A 13,688-nucleotide genomic window follows, 5' to 3' on the forward strand; every position below is an offset into this window, starting at 1 on the left:
GAGAAACAGCCTGAAAATGCAAATCCCTAATTGCTTTAAGCACCTGAGTACGTGGCCCTGCCTGGCTCTGGGCGGTGGTGGTGGAGGTTGGGTTAACTGAGGATGTTATTGTGTTGAAGCCTTTCTGGTGTTGTAATTGATTGCGATGATGACTATTTCGTTAACATTTCCTCTCTCTCTCTCTCTCTTTTTTTTTTTTTTTTTAGTCCTTATTGTTCTTAGCGGGTTTTTTTTTTTTTTTTTTTTTTTTTTAACTGAGGATGTTATTGTGTTAAAGCCTTTCTGGTGTTGTAATTGATTGCGATGTTGAAGACTATTTCGTTAACATCTCCTCGTTTCTTTACTTCACTTTGTTCTTAACCGTATTTATTGCCTTCTTATGGTGTAGTTGCTGTGGATATATTTGTTTTTCTCCTACGGTAAAGGAAACATCTCAAGGGCAATATATAAAGAAACAAAGAAGTCCGCTAATCCCAGCTCATGTAACAGCGAACAGGAGTGGCGATTGATGGTATTGAGATTAATGGTGTGGTATAGAAAATCGTGGACATCTTCGTAAACTGGCTATAAGCGTGATAGTGGCGGTGATGGTAGAGGAGGAGGAGGAGGAGGACGGGAAGGAGGCGAGCACTCACCAATCTTCCCCACTCCGTATAAACAAGACCTGCTTCCTACTCCTCTTCCCGCCGCTGCCGTGATATACGCCGCTAATCTCCCCGCCGCCGTATAAACAACGCCTCCGCCTTCCTCCCGCCGCCGTGATCAACGAGAGCCGGCGAGCAGCGAACGTCAGAAATTGGTATCTCCTCGGTTCTCCTCCCCCTCCATCCTCGGCGGTTCCTTTCTGGCCCTTTGAAAATATTTAGTGAGAAAGCCGAATGCGTGTATAGAATAAGAGCTTCAATATGTCTGCAGTGGCTTAACGTACACTTGAAATTCTATACCTAAACACAGTGCATCGAGTTTTTTTTTCCCGGTAATGGTCTCCGTGTATACCTGGACGTGACGAGCAGGGAACAGGTTTCCCTGAGCCTTCCCTCCCTTTTATTCTCCCTGAGCGAGAGGTGACAACAGATTTAATATTGATGGTGATTCTCTCTCTCTCTCTCTCTCTCTCTCTCTCTCTCTCTCTCTCTCTCTCTCTCTCTCTCTCTCTCTTTTTCCTTTTCATTTTTTCCTCTTCATTTTCCTTCTCCTTTTCCACTTCATTTTCCTGCTCCTTCTCTTCCTCCTCCTTTTCCTCCATTTCTCTTTATCTGTATTTATCTATCTATCTATCTATCTATCTATCCATAAGACAGAAAGGGAAAGGGAACCAAAAAAAAAAACAAGACAGGGAAGGTGAAAAAGAAAGCACGTCCAACAGGTAGAGTCACTAATTAAGACGACGCGCCGAGGCTCACCTGCCAGCTTACCTGATCAGTGAATGTCCTTCTTCCTACCTGACTCTGATCTTGATTGTTTCCCGAATTACCATCAATGTTTTTTTTGTTTTCATTTAACTCCTTGTGGAAATTTGTGCTGTTGATGCGGAGGACGAGAAGGAGGAGGAGGAGGAGGAGGAGGAGGAGGAGGAGGAGGAGGACGAAGAGGAAGAAAAGAAAGAGGAAATAAACAAAACGGAGAGGAACAAGCAGGAGAAGACAAAGAGGAAGGGAAACACGGAGGAGGAGAAAGAGGAGGAGGAAGAGGAGGAGGAAGAAGAGGAGGACGCAGAAGAAGAGGAGGAGGAAAAAGAGGAGATAAAAAAAAGGAGGGGAACAAAGACGAGGAGGAGACAAAATGAAGAGAACACGGAAGAAGAAGAGGAGGAAGAAGAGGAAGAGGAAGAGGACGGAGAGGAAGAGGAAGGAAAAGAAAGAAAATATAAAAAAAGGAAAGAAACGAGAACGAGGAGGAGGAGGAGGAGGAAGACAAAAGATCAAGGGGAACACGAAGAAGGAAGAAGAGGAGGAGGAAGAGAAAGAAAAAGAAGAAGAAAGAAAGAAAATATAAAGAAAAACGCTACAGGGCACATCAATACCCTACTGGTGGTGATGGCGGTATTGATGGAGGTACTGATGGTGATACTGGTGGTGATAGGTACTGGTGGTGGTGGTACTGGTGGTGGTGGTACTGGTGGTGGTACTGGTGGTGGTACTGGTGGTGGTACTGGTGGTGGTACTGGTGGTGATACTGGTGGTGGTACTGGTGGTGGTGGTGGCAGCGGTATTGCGTCCCCACAACCACACTAAATTCAATTACAAAGTTATTCTGGGCGGCCTCCTCCTCCTCCTCCTCCCACCCCCCTCCGACGAAGACTGGGCAGGAGCGAGCGAGCGAGAGAGAGAGAGAAAGAGAGAGAAGGACCGAAGTGTGAAACATTAACAACCTCAGCGCCCCCTTTCTCTCCCCTCTCTCCCCTCTCCTCCCCCTCTCAACCCTGACCCCCCCCCTGACCCCCCCTTTTCTCAGTTTCAGGGCGTCGGTCGGTCGGTCTGTCGGTGAGCTTCTTTTTTTTCTTTCTCTCTCTCCATTACCGATACTAATTAACGTTCACAAATTTACCTGTACATCATCATTCTTTTTTTTTCAAGGGTGACGGAAGGAAAAATGTGTGGAAGGTGTGTTTTTTTCTTTTTTTTCATCTTTTTTTGGGGGGAATAATTAAAAAAGGAAAGGCCTGCTGGGTGTTGAGATGTGGGGGGGTGGGGGGGGGGGGGTAAGTGAAAGAAGAAGAGAGAAAAAGAAAGGGAGGAAAGGAGAAAGAGAGGGAAAGTGAGAGGAAGGAGAGGGAGAGTGTGAGTGCGTGAGAGAGTAGAGGAGGAAAACAGAGAGAGAAGGAAAGGGGAAGGAAAAAGAGAGGAAATATTGGGAGAGAAGGGTAAGGAAAGGAATGGGAAGGATATGGGAAAGAATATGGAATGTGGAAGAGATAGGAAGATATATGGGCATGAAGGAAAGGGGGTGGGGAAGAGAAAGGAAAAAGGGGAGTCACAGGAATGGGGAGGATATGGGAGAGGGTGTGGAGTGTGGAAGGGATGTAAAGGTGTATGGGTAGGAAGGAAAGGGGTTGGGGCAGAAAAAGGAAGAAGGGGAGTCACAGGAATGGGGAGGATATGGGAGAGGGTGTGGAGTGTGGAAGGGATGGAAAGGTGTATGGGTAGGAAGGAAAGGGGGTGGGGAAGAGAAAGGAAGAAGGGGAGTCACAGGAATGGGGAGGATATGGGAGAGGGTGTGGATAGGTATATGGGTAGGAAGGAAAGGGGGTGGGGCAGAAAAAGGAAGAAGGGGAGTCACAGGAATGGGGAGGATATGGGAGAGGGTGTGGATAGGTATATGGGTAGGAAGGGAAGGGAGTAGAGAAGAGAAAGGTAAGGAAAAGGAGTCACAAAATTAATATAAACGTTAGTACACCATAACGTTTGGAAATTTATGCTGTTGATGCGGAAGACGAGAAGGAGGAGGAGGAGGAGGATGGAGGATGGAGAGAAAGAAAAGAAAGAGGAGATAGAAAATGGAAGGGGAACACGGAGGAGGAGAAAGAGGAGGAGGAGGAGGAAGACAAAAGAATAAGGGGAACACGAAGAAAGAAGAGGAGGAGGAAGAGAGAGAAAAAGAAGAAAAAAATAAGGAAAATAATAAAGGAAAACTCTACAGGAGACATTAATACCCAATCAATATCAAACACGGAGGAGGAAAAATAGGAGGAGGAGGAGAAGGAAAGAAAGGAAAGAGAGGAAAGGCTTCTCTAATTATTGCGAGATAGCGAAATCAGACAGTCTTTTGTAAGCTAATCACTTCCTCGACAGCTTTACAACACTGATTCGCGAAGATTTATTTATTTATCATTTCAGGCGATGTTCATGTGTGCTCTTTATTTTTGTTTTCTTTTTTATTGTTTTGTTTGTTTGTTGAGAGTAAAGGAAAAAGCTGAAGGGCAAAAAGAAGGAAAAAAAGATTGCGTTGGACCGTTGACATTTCCCGCCTACCACTGCTTGCTTTTCTTTTTTTTATTCTTTTTCTTTTCTTTTTGTCTTTCTTTCCATGGCCACTATTTCGAAAGCCACAATCCCTATCCTCCGTCCATTTCGATATTTCAAAGTTAACAAGTAGATCTCTGTTTATGAAAATATTTAAACGCATTATCATCTCTATATCATTATCAGAGGTATTATGCACACTTCGGTTCAGAGCTAAAGTATGATTCAGTCTATTAACCCTCCAGAATCTGTTTATGAAAATATTTAAACGCATTGTTATCTCTATATCATTATCAGAGGTATTATGCACACTTCGGTTCAGAGCTAAAGTATGATTCAGTCTATTAACCCTCCAGAGAAACCTCAAGCCCGTGTTATTTAAAGGCACTGACATCTGCTCACCTGTTTAAATAACCTCTCGTCGAATTTGCTTGGATTTTCACGGACTATTTTGTGACCCTAGTGAGAAGACGCAATTGAGTCAACCGTTTTATTATTATTATTATTATCACACACATACACACACACACACACACACACACACACACACACACACACACACACACACACACACACAGAGTCAGTTATCACGGAAGAACACAACAACCCCACACATATCAGACATCTTTTTTACACTCTATGGCACTGTTTATGGCACCCTGGCACTCCTAACGTCGATATGGCACCACACACACACACACACACACACACACACACACACACACACACACACACAACAAGAATTTCCAGCGGAGCGGAATATTCCTCCCCGGCAGGTGGACGCGGCGTGGAGGGGTGAGGGGTGACGGAGGGCAACGGGGAGGGGGCGAGGTGTGAGGAGGGGCAGGGCGAGGGATGGGACGTAAAGTTTTGATGGGCGTGGGTCGGCGCGTCCCCAGGGCTGGCGCAGGGAGCGTGTAATATTCAGGGCGGGTAAGTGTTCAGAGTCGGCCGGCGGCACCCACCTTAACTTTGCATGGGCCGTGAGAGCCGCGCCGTGTTGGGCCGCGCCGGGTCCCGAGGGAGGCAGGGAGCGTGCAGGGGGGAAGGTGAGGGGGAGAGGGTGGCACACAGAGGGGGGGAGGGTGTAAGACGGGAAAGTAGGCACCGGTGAAGTGATCTGTGCACTAAATAGGGATAAATACACACACACACACACACACACACACACACACACACACACACACACACATTCCTATTTTTTTTCCTATTTACCCAGTTTTATTTAGCTAGTGATTTTTTTTCTTTTTGCAACAAGGGAAGCAGCTCAGGGACGAGGAAAAAATTAGTAAAAATGCCCGGTCGCCTCCGCATATACAGAGGACAGATATTAGCCGAAAGGGAGGATTAGATTCGGTGAGAGGTGTCTTCATGCTTCCCTCTTGAAAGTTTTCGAGTCCTAGGAAGGATTCATGTCAGACGAAGGAAGGCTGCTCCAGAGTTTACCAGAGAGAGGGATGAGAGAGTGAAGATGCTGGTTAACTCCTGCATAAGGGATTTGGATCATATAGGGGTGAGCTTAAATAGAAAGTCGTGTGCAGCGGGGTCGCGGGAGGGGGGATGACATGCAGTTAGGAAGCTCAGAAGAGTAGTCAGCATGAAAATATCGACAGTAGAAAGAAAGACAACATTGCGGTAAAAAAAAATATGAGGTAGAAGGCTGTCAGAATGAGTAGAGGAACTGACGAGGAGCGCGAAAAGATCTGACTATTCTCTCCACAAAAGATGTCACTGTGGAACCATCACCCCCACACATGAGATGAATACTGCATACGAGGGCGGACAAGGCCCTTGTATAATGCCAAGCATCTGAAAAGGCGGAAAAAATGGTGGAGATCATACAGAATACCTAACCTCGAGGAAGCTGATCTAACAAAAAAGGAGAGGTAGTTTTCAGAAGAGATTTTGAGCTATAAAGAAATACCGTAGATATTTAGCGTAGAAGAGGGGGACAGCTGTGTTATTGAATAATTGGGGATAGGTATTTGGAAGATTGTGTCGTGTTGTCAGGTGGAGAAACCGAGTTACTGAGGCAATGAAAAGTGCAGTGTTCCTTCGCAGAATTACAGCAGTTTCAGAGTTTAAGCATGCATTTTAAAGCATGTTGCCTTCAGTTCTGAAATTCATCTTGAAAGGGTTTTAAGTTATATGAAATTAAGTACTGCAGAATAGTCATCGGCGTAGGAGTGGACAGAAGTTTGTTTCGGAAATAAGATCATTAATGAACAATGCCAAGAGCTTGGAAGATTGAACAGAGCCTTGCAGAACACCACTGTTGGTAGGTAAAGGCCCTAAACCTAAAAAAAATATAAAAAATAAAAAAAAGTGTTCTGCATGATAAAAAGATACGATTTTTGTTGGTGACGATGTACTGTGTGTGTGTGTGTGTGTGTGTGTGTGTGTGTGTGTGTGTGCGTGTGTGTGTGTGTGTGTGTGTGTGTTGTATAGTCCCAGGCCACGTGTTCCATGTCTCTCTCAGGTGTTACATGGCTACGTGCATTTCCAAACGAATCAAATTGCTTACTAATTTTAGAAACGCCCTTAACCGTCCTTCACGTGCTTCATGTTTTGGATATTCGATGAACAATATCCCCAAAATACATGAAATCCTCAAACCCTCTTTTACCTATTGATTATTTTTTTCCCGCGCAGAGGAGGTGATCAATCTGTGTCTCATGATGGGAGAACTTCTCGACACATCCATACATTATTAACGCCAGAGACTCCCATCAGCCAACTGCATCCCCTCGAGTCTTGGACATAAACACGCGTAGCCCATGCTGTGGACTACTGATATATATTGAGTTCAGCAATGTGGAGTCTTGGACATAAACACGCGTAGCCCATGCTGTGGACTACTGATATATATTGAGTTCAGCAATGTGGAGTCTTGGACATAAACACGCGTAGCCCATGCTGTGGACCACTGATATATATTGAGTTCAGCAATGTGGAGGCTTGGACATAAACACGCGTAGCCCATGCTGTGGTCCACTGATACATTTTGAGTTCAGTAATGTGGAGTCTTGGACATAAACACGCGTAGCCCATGCTGTGGACCACTGATAGATTTTGAGTTCAGTAATGTGGAGTCTTGGACATAAACACGCGTAGCCCATGCTGTGGACTACTGATATATATTGAGTTCAGCAATGTGGAGTCTTGGACATAAACACGCGTAGCCCATGCTGTGGACCACTGATAGGCTATATTTTGAGTTCAGCAATGTGGCCACCGTTGCCAGATTATCGTACTCAGAGCCTCGTATTTACCGGTTTCTGAGCCATCGCTATAGCCAAAAAAACACCAATAATTAACCATTTTAACGATAACTATATATGCAGGCAGTTATTGGGGTCGAAATCGGCAAACAGGAGGCGGAGTACGACAATCTGGCAACGTTGATGTGGACCAGCATGTGTATCCCGTAAATAACAAAGGGGCTTCGTGGTGCAGTGGTTAGCACACTCGGCACACAACTGAGAGAGCCCGGGCTCGATTCCCGGGCGGAGTTGAAAAATTTGGGCGGCTTTTCCGACACCCTACGCCCCTGACCACCCAGCAGTGAATGGGTACCGGGTATTAATCGGGTGTTGTGTCCCGTCTCCTGGGGTCTGTTCCCTTCTCCTATAATTCCTTCCCCTTCTGTCCCTCTCCGGCATATGACCACAGATGTTGCGCCGACTGAACGAAACTTTCCACCTTTCCCGTAAATAACAAACTTGCATGATGGAAAGGCCGCCAATCTTTCTGTGTACTGGACGAAAATAGTGTTACCAGAATAAAAACAAACGTATAAGTTACATTTGACACTATTCCATGCACATATTACCGAGCTATATACCACTTAGTCCATTGAGTGCACTTATAGTAGAGTGACAAAAGAAGGTAGCTATAGAGAGGTCAAGAAATATCCTCTTTTTTCTACAACAAAGGAGACGGCTCAAGGGCAACAAAAATAGATTGTAGAAAAGAAAGAGCCCGCTACTCACCGCTTCCACAACAGACAAACGTAGAGAGTGGCCAAAAGGGAGGTCAATTCCAGGTGTATCTATGTTCTAAAAAGCATCCTCTTCAATTCCAAACTAAGTGCGTTATATAGAATGGAGACCTCATGAGCTAGACGAGACTAACAAAAAAGTTGAGTTCAGTTGCTTTGCTCCCCTGACGTCTATTCTGAAGGCCCGGGCTCGATTCCTGGCACTTATTTGGGTACATTTCGAGGGTTTTTTTTTCACTAAGTTATTGCAGTTTCTCTAATCTTAAGTTGATAAAAAGATTGAATTTATATACTACGTCGCTTGTGGTAGATTGTAATGTAACACAGCAGCCATTTGTTAACAGGAGACTGATACACCGTCAACCTAACACTGACAACCAAACACCTTCAACCAAACACCGACAACCTAACACCGACAACCTTACACCGACAACCTTACACCGACAACCAAACACCTTCAACCAAACACCGACAACCTAACACCGACAACCTTACACCGACAACCCAACACCGACAACCCAACACCGACAACCCAACACCGACAACCAAACTCCCCACAACCAAACTCCCCACAACCAAACTCCCCACAACCAGACTCACCACAACTCACTACACTCCCTCACTGCCATCCACGCTGTACCCGATTAGCAAGCATGGTCGACGTAATGGTACCCAGGAAGCTTGAGATAAAATTATTAAGATTACCATAGCTCAGAGGAACGGTGCAAGGTGGTAAAGATATAGAGCCGCTTTCACAGTCCAACACAGTGTCTTCGTAACAGCCCGAACCAAACTATAGAATCCCATACAATCCAAAACGGTGAGGTCTTCGATGCCACACTATACCAGACACTATACCAGACACTATACAAGGAAATTTCGAAGGCTCTGGTATTGGTTTGGGAGCTTACTAACCCATCATGAGGAACTGTGAAACTGGCCCAAATAGATGGAAACAGCAAGATAAAAAAGGGGTAGGAGGGGGGAGCAGGCGGATAAACAACAGCGGGCGGACAGCGGTGACGGCGGAGGAAGCGGCGGCCGGATAAATAAATCCTTGGACTACAGGAAACACGAGACGCGATGACCACCAGCGTGTGTGTGTGTGTGTGTGTGTGTGTGTGTGTGTGTGTGTGTGTGTTGAAGCATATTGGAGCCTATGGACAAGCTATACCGATGTTTTTAGCTCCCAACGCTTTGTACATTTTGCGTTTCGTTTTAGTAATCAGACTCATTAGGCTGGTATAGGGTGTCTTGGGAACTCCTTGTCGGCCCCGGTTGGTTGGTGGCGCGGCTAGATTTATTTTATGGTGTGTTGTACCTCGTTTCCTGCCTCATGTTGTCCTGCTTATGCTGCTCCACTTGACGGTAATGGCCATGAAAGTGAGAATGACGGACAGCATGTGGGTGATCTTCGGCCACTCGGCGATGATAGCGAAGGAACTTCTCACCACTTCCGTGAGCTGACCACTCTGCCCTCCCCCCCACCCCCAGTTCGCCCGCACTCCCCAGTACGTCTCCTTTTGGGAACATTTTGCCTGAGTTCGTATTACTAATCCAATTTAGTGTACAGTGACTATAGTATATATAATATATAGTCTGGGTCGCTTATCTCTTTCGATATTAACCCTTCCTGTGGACCCATGAAGCCAGGTATTGTTGGAGACGTCCACACTCGAAACCGATACTGACCCCCGCCATGTTTTGCTGGTTAAATACCCTCACGCCTGCACCAGCAGTATTTCTTATTCGAACAGATAAACCGGATATCTCAAACACACGATAGACGCAACTTATAGCTTAGCAAAACATATATACAAGACAACAGCAAGTATAGGGCAGGGACTCAACAAGGAAGACACACTCAAGTTAGGCACGGGAAGGGAAGGACACAACGCCGTCCATACCAAACTGACGCGTCCCTTCGGCCAGGTACAAGATATTAGATGAACCGACGCCCTTGTTGTATATCACCTGTTTGGAATCACACCTTGAAACTCTATAGGCCTACATCAAATGGCTTTTCCACGTTGTCTACACATATACGATAACGGTGACAGCCTCTATAGCGACATTCGTAATTATAGATCATCGCTCGGGTCCCATTTCTCGTCGCCTTTGGGATATATGGAATAATCTGAGCAACACACTCTCACAAACACACACACACACACACACACACACACACACACACACACACACACGGACACGGTATGGAGAGGAGGCAGGGAAAGAGGGCGAGGTGAGGATGAGTTGACGCGGCTCAGCCATTATGCAGAGTACAGGCGCTGGAGCCATGTCACGGGGAGGGCGGCAGAGGCGGAGGCTGCATCGCTGAGTGGGCGGCGGCGGCAGCACGAGGCGGAGCGGGGCGAGAGATGGAGACTAGAGAGATGTAGATAGATAGATAGATAGGTAGATTGTTTAGAGAGATAGAAAAATGGAGAGATGGAGGAATAGATAGAGAGATAGGAAGATTGGGAGATAGAGAGATATAGATTGAGGGAAAATAGATTGATAGATAAATAGAGAGAGAGGCAGCTTGATAGATAAATAGAGAGAGGTAGATTAATAGATAAATAGAGGTAGATTGATTGATAGATAGAGAGAGATATATAGAAAGAAGTATTACATAACAACAATAGTAATAGTTGTAACGAAATATGAAAATGTGATAATAATGATAATAATGATAATAATAATAATAATGACAATAATAATAATAATAATAATAATAATAATAATAATAATAATAATAATAATAATAATAATAATAATAATAATGATAATTGCAGTAAAATTACGATAAAAATAAGACAAAGATGAGGGAAAGAGACAGACAGACAGACAGACAAACAGACATAAACAGACAGACAGGCAGACAGAAACAAACAGAGATAGACAGACAGAGGCAGATAGAGAGACAATTAAAGACAGAGACAGACAGACAGACAGACAGAGAGAGAGAAACAGACAGAGATAGACAGACAGAGGCAGATAGAGAGACAATTAAAGACAGACAGACAGAAACAGAAACAGAAATACAGACAGAGACACAGAAACAGAGACAGGCACACAGATACAAACAGGAACCCCGACAGTCTTCAATCTTGTACAGAAGCTGGATAGATTTCGAAAACGGACAGATGCAGGTATGGGAGAGAGAGAGGAAGGAAACGGAAGGAGGGAGGGAAGGAGGGAGGAAGAACGGGAGGGAGGGAAGACGAAGGAGAGGGCAGGAGAGAGGAAGGGACGCCAGGGGGGGAGGAGGAGGAGGAAGAGTGCTGTGTCATTGAGCATTCTTCATTCTCTCTTTTCATTTGGAAGAGTGTGACCGGTCGTGAAGGTCCACCCCTCCGACTTCTCTTCTTCCTCCTCCTGTTCCTTCTGCTCCTCATTCTACTTCCTCTGCGTCTGTTTCCTTCCGATCCTTCTTCTGCCTTCATTTCCCTCTCCCTCCTCCTCCTCCTCCTCCTTCTCCTGCCCCTTCATCAGGCATTGCTATATATAACTTCCCAACACTTCATTTCCTTCCTCCTCCTGTCCATGCACTGATATATATTTCCTATCCCTCAAACTTTCTTTCCTCCTCTCCTTCTCTCTGCAGCTCCTCCTCCTCCTGCTGGTTTCCATATGACTAACGCCAGGACGAGACGCCGTTGTGATTGTGTTCAGAAATTAAAAGAAAGACATACGAAGAGTCACTCCTTCAACCCAGCGACGGAGGGAAGAGGAGAGAAAATGCTGCAACAAAAAGATGAGAGGAAAAAGTACCCCGATACCCGCCAACAAAGCCCATAGGTGACCGTTTGCCTGAAGAGAGCTGAACGTAACACAGGTAGTGACCCATATCAGTGCCCCTCCCCCCTCCCCCCTTCACACCCCGACACCTTCTCCCCATCTCTCTCTCTCTCTCTCTCTCTCTCTCTCTCTCTCTCTCTCTCTCGCACGCACACGCACACACACTCACACACAATGTTTGGACTTTTAGGAGATAAATATCGAAGTCAAATGGTTACAGCACCAACTCGTTCAAAATAAAACACAGCATCATGCCAGTCACTCAGAATAATTCAGTCGGTAATGTCAGGGAAAGCGAACATCTCCGTTCTTATGATCACAAATTGGTATGGTGATGCCACACCTCCTGACATCATCACGGCTCAGTGGGTGGGTGCTCACCTTGGTTGATAGATTCACCAACTTGGGCCACGTCATCACCCAGGATATACCTAACTAATCTCTGATCTGAGAGATGACCTCAAGAAGCAGACCATCAATCTCACAGCCACTGCCAATACACTGCTGGGGGTTTCTCCCTTTGCAGCCAGACTTTGGGTCTGTCATAAGGACAGCCTTAATTACAAGGCTTCTGAGGCTACCCAGATGGACGAGCTCATCCCAGGCCTTCACCGGGCACGGGATGAACTGTCTGTCGGTGCTGCGCCGCCTCGCCGCGGACAGTATAAAAGACGAGGCTGGAGCGTTTTGGGAACAGATCACCTCCATCACACGGAGCTCTGCCTGAGTGTGGATCTATGCAGCGCGAGTGGCTGGGCCTTATGTTTCTACAAACTGTGCACAGAGTGCACATTAGAATATTTACTCCGCCATCCGTATGTGGTGTGAATTCCCCCAATATTTATTTTGTTACTCGGTCCATAGCTGTGTGTGTGTGTGTGTGTGTGTGTGCGTGTGCGTGTGTGTGTGTGTGTGTAGATAGATAGATATAGATATGAATGAATGTATAGCTAGATAGAAGGAGGGAGAGAGAGCAAGCGGGGTTGAAGGGATAGCGCCGGGAAGCTGTAGGAGGGGTGCACGGTCGGCCGGTCGGCGGGACGGAATGACCAGCAGTTTTATTGTTGACTCTGATAAAACACAGAATCCAACCAACCCCGACCGGCAGCCCTTTGGGAACGTCCTGCGAGCCAGCCTCCCCCGCCCTTGCCTGCCTCATTCCCTCCTCGCTCTGCAATGCCGAAGGTCCTGGCCTGCCTCTCCTTCGTCTGATCCGTGCGATGCTTGTCCACTTACATCGGTCTTGCCTTGCTGATTCCTTATCCTACTCTACTCTTCTCCAGACCCACCTTAGCCCCTTTTCTTCACCTTTACCTGCCTGCTACCACCCTCTACCTCCAGTCTCACTTACTTCACCTCTCACTGCCAAACTAACACACGTTCCAGGCTAACTACCAACTGCCCGTCATCCTCGTTGCTGCCCCATTTTGTTTTACTTGCGTTATGAAGCTGTTTGCTCAGTACAACTATGTTTATGTGTGTGTGTGAGGGTGGGAGGGGGAAGGGTTGGTGTGTGTGTGTGTGTCTGTGTGTGTGAAACTAGGGCACGCAAAAAGTAAAATAGATTCATTTTAAAGACTTCATATTGTTCCCTTTACGTACTGTTCTGTCTGTCTAAAATTTCATACATAAGGTCATTTTCTAACTCATAAGGTGAATAGCTAGTTACTTTCCTCAATGTGGTTCGGAGATACATGTAATTATGTACACGCAAAACCTCATAACGCAGGCGGAGATCATTAAACTGCAAAACAACAGCAGAATGTGTGGTGGCGTCTTGTGGTTGTGGGGCGTCCTGGATCTGCTGCCCGCCTCGCCTGTGATCACGTTGAGTAAACACGGCTCTCGACACTGCCAGCCCCAGCCCTCCCTCGCCCCCCACTACATTGCCCGAGCCCGCCGTCCTGGGATCAGCGCTCTCCCCC

The sequence above is a fragment of the Eriocheir sinensis genome, chromosome 34 (genome assembly GCF_024679095.1).
Source record: "Eriocheir sinensis breed Jianghai 21 chromosome 34, ASM2467909v1, whole genome shotgun sequence".
Taxonomy (NCBI): domain Eukaryota; kingdom Metazoa; phylum Arthropoda; class Malacostraca; order Decapoda; family Varunidae; genus Eriocheir; species Eriocheir sinensis.